Source organism: Capricornis sumatraensis, chromosome 10 (assembly GCF_032405125.1).
Source record: "Capricornis sumatraensis isolate serow.1 chromosome 10, serow.2, whole genome shotgun sequence".
Classification (NCBI taxonomy): domain Eukaryota; kingdom Metazoa; phylum Chordata; class Mammalia; order Artiodactyla; family Bovidae; genus Capricornis; species Capricornis sumatraensis.
This window is the reverse complement of record NC_091078.1, coordinates 1,322,343-1,331,159: the sequence shown is the minus strand read 5'-3', so window position 1 is coordinate 1,331,159 and position 8,817 is coordinate 1,322,343. Positions and strand designations below refer to the sequence as shown.

Here is an 8,817-nt window from a genome sequence, read left to right as displayed (position 1 = left end):
AAGCTATCTATATCCCATTATGAAGGGCACTAGAACCATTATTTCCTTGAGGTAGGCATGAAGGGCCTGTAGACCTGAGCACTGGTACTATAGTTATCTTTTCCTTTATTGTTTTAATTATATGGGTGCTTGGAGGGAGATGCCATACCCTTCTCCAGGCAATCTTCCCGACCTGAGGATCAAACCGGCGTCGCCTACGTATCCTGCGTTGCGGGTGGATTCCTTACCCGTGCGGAGCCGCCTGAGATGCCCCGCATGACTGTAATTCGGTTGGCTGATGTTGATGGTCAGATGGCGCGTGCACGCTCAGTCATTCCGGCCGTGTCCGACTCTGCGGCACTATGGACTGTAGTCCAGCAGGCTCCTCTGTCCATGCCTTTCTTCAGGCAGGAATACGGCAGTGGGTGGCCATTTGGGCCAGATGGTAGTAAAATAAAAAGAGCATAAGTTACTAAGTTTCAGAAATTTCAAGACATGGTTTATATCAGAGGGAAGAATGAAAATGTATTAAAGGATCTTACAGTCAAAGTCAAATGTCATCAGTATGTGGCAAATTTAGGGAGAAAATATTCATGCACACCACGGTGAAAAGCGGCCTTGAGAAAACAGATCTTCGCTGATGGGGATGAGTTAACAGAGACCAGGTAAGGTCTGCCACAGACTTCCCACGACAGCTCTGGGGACTGCTACAGGTCTGGAATGAAGACAAATGGTTTTCTGAAGCCTTCCACCCCAAGACCATATGATTTTTTTTTAGCTTGATATTTTCATCCTGAACATCATTTTTCTCAGAGCCTGGTGGACCTGCTTGTTCCTCAGGGTGTAGGTGACAGGGTTCAGCAGTGGGGTCACCACTGTGTTCACAAGGGCAGCCTCCTTGTTGGAGTCCAGCCTGCTCACCTGCTTTGGTTTCACGTATATAAACACACAGCTGCCGTACGTCAGGGAGAGGACACTGAGGTGAGAGGAGCAGGTGGAGAAAGCTTTCCGTCGCTCCTTGGCTGAAGGAGTCACAGGATTGTGGCTACTATGTTGCTTACACAGTGATGCTTTCGACGAGGGATGTCAAAAGGACACACAAAGCGAGGGTAAAGGCAGACATTTCAAGTTTAGTGTCAGAGGAGGAGAGATGGATCAAGGGGCCAAGGTCGCAGAAGAAGTAAGGGATGACTTGGGGGCCGCAGAAAGAGAACTGGGACACCTTCACCACCAGACCAGAAATAACGGTGAACCCCAAAGCACAGCAGGCTGTGAACAGGAGGCAGCAAGTGCTCGGGTTCATGATGGTTGTGGAATACAGAGGCCTGTAAATGGCCAAGTATTGGTCCAAAGATAACACTGCTATGAGGAGGAAGCCTGCTGCTCCCAGAAATACTAACACAAAGCCTTGTGTGAGTCAGGCAGCAAAGGAAATTGTTTGTTTGCCTGAAAGAAAGATGACCAACAGTTTAGGAACACCTGTACTTGTGAAGCAACACGCACAGGTGTCTGTAGCCTGGAGTCAGCCCAGGTCATGGTGACTGAGTGCATCGCCCGCAGCGGGGGCCAGGCGTGCCAGCAAGAGCACCAAGAAGAGGACTCTGCCCAGGTGCTGGGCAGCAGGGAAGCTCTCCACGGTGGACTCTTCGACAGCTGTCCCTTTCTCAGTTCCATCAACATTTCTTCCCACAGCAGCATCGTCTGCGGGTCTTAGCCTGCAAGAGAGACATCACAGCGAGAACAAAGCTTTTAGAGGTGCACAAGGTCAAGCTCCTTAACTACCCAAGAAGGCAGCGACATGGAGAGCAAAGCAGTCCTGTTCGCTGCTTATTGGATCAACAAGGCATGACTTCAACACTAGTTAAATACTGAGTTCTAATCCTTTGCGAGATTGATTCTCTTGGAAAGTTATTAATGGTTGACATTTGTGAACTTCATTTTCACTCTGTGTAAAAAGGAGACAGGATCTGCAGTTCACGTACTGGTGAGAATTAAATAAAATAAAGGATGTAATTCACTTGTCATGTGATATCAATGATTCTTCTGGGTTTCTCAAGGTCTAATTTTAATATTGAAATCACTAGTGTATTCTTAAATATGGCATGATGAGTAGGCAGTGTTATTCACATCTGCAATTATAAAATACAGTATTACCAATTTATATTTAAATAAAGACAACAGTAGTATAATAATATTCCCTTTGAATATGCCTTTTACAATATGCAACAAATTCTATGGTTCCAATTATAATCATCAACATTGTTGAAAACTTTACTAGTGCTTAGTATTTTGCTGGTCACTGAAATCCGGTGTTTCTCTTGCTCTACACAATAATCATGAGTGTCAGGTTCCCTCACTCCTTCTTCTACACAAGGAGAATTTGAGACATAGAGAAGTTCCGGAGAGGTTAGGTCACACAGCTGGGACTTTAGCAACTTCTGTCCGAAAGCCCTTACTACTTCCAAATGCTATGAAAATAGAAACAAATCTCTCGGTGATGGTCTCTCAACCTTAAGTGAAAGTTTAGCTTTATTGATCTTAGTTGTTTACCATTCAGTTAATATCACTGATGAATTACTGACCCACAGTATGACAGGTCTTAGATTAGTATAACCAGGTCTAGTTTAGCATAATCATTTCACAGAGCAGATTGGAGACCAGGGATGTTGGGGAACTGCTCGACAACATGGCACAAATTGTCAGTCCAGGATCTGCTCTGCCCTTTTAAGTCTCCGTGCTGGCAGGTCAGAGAGATGGGGAATGACAGCAGCTTGCAGAATTGGCATCCCTAGGAAAGTGACCTGGGAGCGTGGCGCTGCACACTCACTTTCGCCTCAAAGCCCGTTCCTGCAGTCTGCTCAGTAAACCACCCCTCTTGTGACGGTGCTTGGCTCTGGCGTCTCAGTAGGAAGCTAAAGGTCTGGCGTCACTTATTCGCTCAGTCACGTCTTACTCTGTTGTGACCCTATGGACTGTAGCCCACCAGGCTCCTCTGTCCATGAGATTTCCCAGAGGGGAATACTGAAGAAGAAAAAAAAAAAGGAACACTGCAGCAGGTTGCCATTTCCTTCTCCAGGGGATCTTCCCAGTCCAGTCGGCAGCAGATTCTTTACCACTGAGCCACCAGGGGGGCCCAGAGGTCTGTAGCTCAGAGTAAATGTGTCTGTCCGGCGGAGGGGCTAAGTTCTCTTTAGTGACGCTCGTGCAAGCAAACTGTTTGCTCGCCCCAGAGTGACTCCACTCCCAGGGCAGCCTAGAGGCATCCCTGCTTCTGTCTCAGTTGCAGTAGCTAGTCCTCAAAGCTGCCATGGCCCCTGATGCAGGACACAGAGGTCACCTCACCGGGGGCGGGGGTGGTCCCTCCTCTTACAGTCATTCTCTTTCAAGAAACCCAGCGCGTTCTCTGCGCCGAGGAAAACGGAAAGGAAGAGGAAGCGGCACAGCCTGCTGCTCCGGGGGGGGGGGGGAGCACACGTCCCGTGCTCTCTGTGTCCCGGGCTGGCGAACCCGATTTCTGTAGCCCATAAGTGTTTACACCACAACAAGGCCGCGTGGCAGCCTTGGCCCCTGAAACCCCAGAAAGGACACTCGCACATTGCTGCCCCCAGTCCCACGTGAGAGCTTGAGTCTAGGACCACTTAGGATTCCGATCAAAGTTCGGACTCTGCTTCCCGGAGCTGGCGATTGCCCAGCCTAACACCTAACACTGCCATCCACCTCCTACACCAGCTGATGAGAACAGGCGACTTCTTTTGAGCCCAGCTCTGGGAGCCGCTGAGACAAGTCTTCTGCTGAAGCACACTGCGGTCATGGGCACCCCTGCTCCAAGACACCTTCTACTGCCCTGCACCCCTCCACGATATCCTCACCTTCCTATGTGAAGAAGCATCCTTCTTCCACTGAGTCAATGACGAGAAGCTCCAGATGGGCAGGTCTGGGCCTCTGTGATAGATTTCCCATAAGATTGTGTTTGGGATTGTCCCAAGCAAGATGGACCCAGCTGATGAGCAGAGTGCAGGCTCTCAAACCTCGTTAGCAGCCAAAGGGACAGGTTCAGAAAGTAAAGGCGGGGCTGGGGCCTTGGGGACAGCTAATGGGTCCCCGTGGAGAATAAGATTTATGGCTCGATGCTTACGTTTATTCTTCCGTTGTTCGTTGTTACGACGGCTCCAAGTTTCCACGGCGTTCTCTGCCAAGATCTTCAAAGAAATTAAATGACTTAATTTCCCATGGGTTTTTAAAATCCCAATTTGAATGTTGCTACTGATTCCAGGTAAAAGTCCAGACTACAACTTTCTACATGTTATGCGTACCCTGAAGCCAGATCACAGAGGTTAAAACAACATGTTTTGTCATGAAAAATAGCTGGCTTACTGGCTTTCATTAGGCTTTGGGGAAGATCGTTTCTGAGGAAGGAAATGTGGGGAATCCACTTTCTTCTCTCAGCTATTCTTCAGGCCTCCACCAACATTTGAATTTTTTTTATTGGCTTTATTTGTCTGAAGAATATTTTTGTTGCCTTCCCCAACCCCCTTGAAAAAAGGGAAGTATGCACTTCTCCTTTAGAGAAAAGGAGGAAACTGCGGGTGTTTTCTGTGACATCTCTAACCTGGCCTGCCTCTCTCTATAAAAGAATATATAAAGTGGATCCCTAGATTACTTCTAATGCAGAACAGGAAGGAAGAGATGCGAGCCCCGTGGTGGAAAAACTACTGCCATAGCAACCAGTGGCTTGGAAGGTTGTTTCTCTTCCTCGGTACCCTAGCTGGGTTGCTGTGGTTAAGACTGGCCCATTGTTTGGTGGCCTCTGGCTTCCTGTTGAAAGCTAAGGAAGGGAACTAAATTTCCAAGGTGCCATGTTCCTACAAATAGTCAAAATCATTTTTGAAACATCCATCCATCCATACACTTTGCTCTCAATCAAGGCCAAACGAAACCTGGACTTCATTTTCACATTTTCAGTGAGAAGGTAGGGAAATACAGAATAATAGACGAGTAGCAGAAGCTGGAACAAACTGAGGCTAGTCGTAACAAGGCCCTAAGGCTTATTCGAGCTTCCCTGGTGGCTCCCAGAGGTAAAGAATCTGCCTGCAGTGCAGGAGACCTGGGCTCAGCTCCTGGGTGGGGAAGATCCCCTGGAGAAGGACATGGAAACCCACTCCAGTAGCCTTGCCTGGAGAATCCCACAGGCAAAGGAGGCTGGTGGGCAACAGACCATGGGGTCACATAGAGTCGAGCACAACCGAGCGACTAAGCATGTGAGGCTTATTTGCACGTGGTTGTTTTAATTTTGTTTGGCACCAGCATCATGGTTCAGGAGTGCCTGTCCCATCTGAGCAAGTCCCAGTGATAACATGATGGTGGGAAGGTGGGAAGAGGTCTAGCATGTGGCTGGATTGAAAAAAGCTTACAAAGGTAATACTCATAGAAATGGGTAGACTAACCGTATGCAGGAGATGACAGTCCCTGGGTTGGGAAGATCCCCTGGAGAAGGAAAGGCAGTCCACTCCAGTAATCTTGCCTGAAGGACCACATAGACAGAGAGGAGCCTGGTGGGCTATAGTGCATGGGATGGTGACTCAGTGGCTAAACAGCAACAACAAAATTAACTACACTATGCATCTAGCTTAAGGGGCAGAGCCTGGCACCAAGAAATGTTTCAGAAAGTTTCTTGCTCTGTGTCTCTCTTTTCTGGATAGTGTCTTCATAGCCCTCCAACAATCGGTAATTTTTTGCTTTTAGTGACACCTTGAGTCTCATGTTATCTGTGAAGTTTTTCTGAATTCCTTGTTGTTTGAGGATTTAATTAGCCAGGTAGGGTAAAGAAAGGGGTAATTCTTAAAACTGTATTTGTGATCATCTAAACATGGAAGGGTAAGGTAGACGTCGCTGTGTGGACTTTCCTTTACAGAATATTGTTTTGTTTCTCAATCTGTCTGTGAGCCGGTCTTGAAAAAATTAAGCTGCGCCAATATTTGGGATCTAGATAATAAGAATATTTTGGTTTAAAATGTACATGATTGATATAGTCTATTCATAGAAAGGTTTTGATTCCGAGGGGTTTATCCCTGAGTAAGAAGTCTGCCTGGGCTTCCCAGGTAGTTCCGTGGTCGAGAATCCACCTGCCAAGCAGGAGGGGCAGGTTCAACCCCTGGGTCAGGAAGATGCCTGGAGAGGGCGAGGGCAACCGATGCTGGTATTCGGGCCTGGAGAATCCCATGGACAGAGGAGCCTGGCGGGCTACCGTGCAAAGGCAGACGCCACTTACCGCTAAGCGACAGACAGGAAGGCTGCGTGAGGGCTGTAGAAAAGTGAGTCCTATCAACTACGGTGCTGTGGGAGAGGGACTGGGGACGACGTGTTCAATAGGAAATGGCGGTTGGGATGGGAGAAAGCACCGTCAGCAGGCTGAAACCCAGTCTGAGGGTGGACTTGGTAAATACTAATAATACTTTGAGAACCAAGCTGTCCCTTCATGGAGTTTCCATTAGAATAAGCCAATAATCCAACCCCAAGGGGGACCCAGAACACATCAGTTCTGATCCAGTCCAGTCCAGTTCAGTTCAGTCGCTCAGTCGAGTCCGACATTTTGCAACCCTGTGGACTGCAGCATGCCAGGTCTCCCTCTCCATCACCAACTCCCAGAGATTACTCAAACTCACGTCCATTGAGTCGGTGATGCCATCCGACCATTTCATCTTCTGTCGTCCCCTTCTCCTCTTGCCCTCAATCTTTCCCAGCATCAGGGTCTTTTCCAGTGAGTCAGCTCTTTGCATCAGGTGGCCGAAGTACTGAAGTTTCAGCTTCAACACCAGTCCTTCTAACGAATATTCAGGACTGATTTCCTTTAGGATAGACTGGTTGGATCTCCTTGCAGCCCAAGGGACTCTCAAGCACAAATTCCTTTAAAATGGGGGCAAGGTTCACATTTGTAAGTTCACGAGTCTCCTAAGATCCTCACAGTTTATCACACGATATACAGTTTTACCATTTTGGGAGGGGAGCCTACTAGGAGGAAAAGGTGAAGATGTGCAATGGAGAGAGAAAACGAAGTTTATGCAACCCCTTTTAGAAAATGTGGTCCTTGTGACTGGGCTTGGGACATCACCTCACCAACTAACATTATAGGTGTGTGCCATAAAGTCAGGTTCTAAAATTCTGTGAGCCAGACAGATCTCTTTCCACATGTGGAACTCTGTGGACCTCAGGGTTCAGAGTTGTCTGTAAAGATGTTGGGGAGAGATTCCCCAGAACAATAACATAATCAAATTCTGTCTTATTTAGTCATTGCTTAAAGGCAAAGTTTCTGAAGAGAACTCTCGGGAACTAGAGGCGACGCACTAGGATTCTTCAACATCCTAAGATGGTTGGGCTGCTCCACTTCGGGTGGAGGCAACTATCTGCCTCTTCTCCATCACTTGGGAGGTGAGGCCAGCCACAAAGCAGTGACGGAAAAGGGCCCGTGCTGGCACAGCGGGGGAACCTGTGCTCAGGATCACGGAGAGACACGCTTCCGGGGCAAGCATGTGCTGTACCGCCAGGAGGCTGGCTCCTCCTGGCAGCGAGCCTCTCCTGCACACATCATGTCAGAGGAGGAGAAAGACACATCCAGGCAGACGTGAAGGAGCTGGGTGGGCACAGCTCTGCCTTCTGCATGTATCTATTTTAGTTTGACTCTGTTTTGAAAAGAAGGGACATCTAATCAATCTTGGTCGTTTGAAGGGGTTTTATTTCATGAGTGGCATCTCATTCATAGGAATTTTAAAAAAGATGTCATGGCAGCCTTGGTCCTCATGGACGTAAAGGTGGAGACAGGTCCTAAGCTGAAGGCAGTTTTAGGAATTGCAGCGTCTGTGTTTTTGGACCATCTTCCAATGCTCTCTGCAAAGCACTCTAGCCACATTCTTTGTCTGCCTCTTTATGGCCTTCTACCAACGGTATTTCTGTGCTCTTAATTTCTATCTCTCTGACACTTCAGTGACACAGGGTCCATGACAGCTACGATGTTTTCCTGTGGTGCATCTCAGTGCTTTATTTCGGGGAGAAGCAGTGTAAATCTTAAGCACTCTTGCAAAAAGTATGAAAAGAATTTACCTAGTAAAATTTCCCAAATATGCTATGCAGCAGACTACCGTTCCCCCCTGCCGGGTCTACGAGGTGCAATTTGCACGTAGTGCATGTTTAAGGTATGCATAGTAACGACTTGAAACGTGTATGCATTACAAAATGTTTTCCGAAGCAAGCTGGTTAGCCCACCCTTCGCCTCACATGATCAGTCTTGTTGCTCTTATGGTAATAACATTAAAGATCCGCTCTCACAGCAACTTTCAAGTATGCGATGCAGTTTTTGACGACAGTCACCATACTGCACCTCAGGTCCTAGGAACCTTCTCATCTTTTACGGGTAAGTTATAGATAAATAAATTACAATGGAAAATCTGACCATTTGACCAATCTCTTTTCATTTCCCTTACTCAGCCCCCGACAACCACCATTCCAATCTGAGGTCTGTGTTTCAGATTCCATATGTGATTGAGAACAAACAGTATTTGTCATCCTCTGTCTGACTTGGTTTATTTAGCAAAATGCCCTCAAGGTCCACTCAGCTTGTTGAAATGACAGATTTCCTCCTTTATAAGGCTAAGCAGGTCCCGCTCTGCTCTGTTCCATCCGTCACATCCTATTTTCTTCTTCCTCTTGAATTCATGGTCGTCACCCTGCTCTCAGATGCGTCCCCAGGACCATTTATTTTATAGACGTGAGTGACTCTGTGCCTTTTGGCCGCCTTCACCCATTTGCCTGCCCCAAACATCACACCCTACGCTCGGCAACCACCAA

At 47.5% G+C, this 8,817-nt stretch overlaps 1 pseudogene; it reads right to left on the bottom strand.

Moving 5' to 3' along the window:
* Window positions 1-753: 753 nt before the first annotated feature.
* LOC138087273 (olfactory receptor 6C75-like) lies at window positions 754-6,754 on the bottom strand (annotated as a pseudogene).
* Between the last annotated feature and the right edge of the window lie 2,063 nt (window positions 6,755-8,817).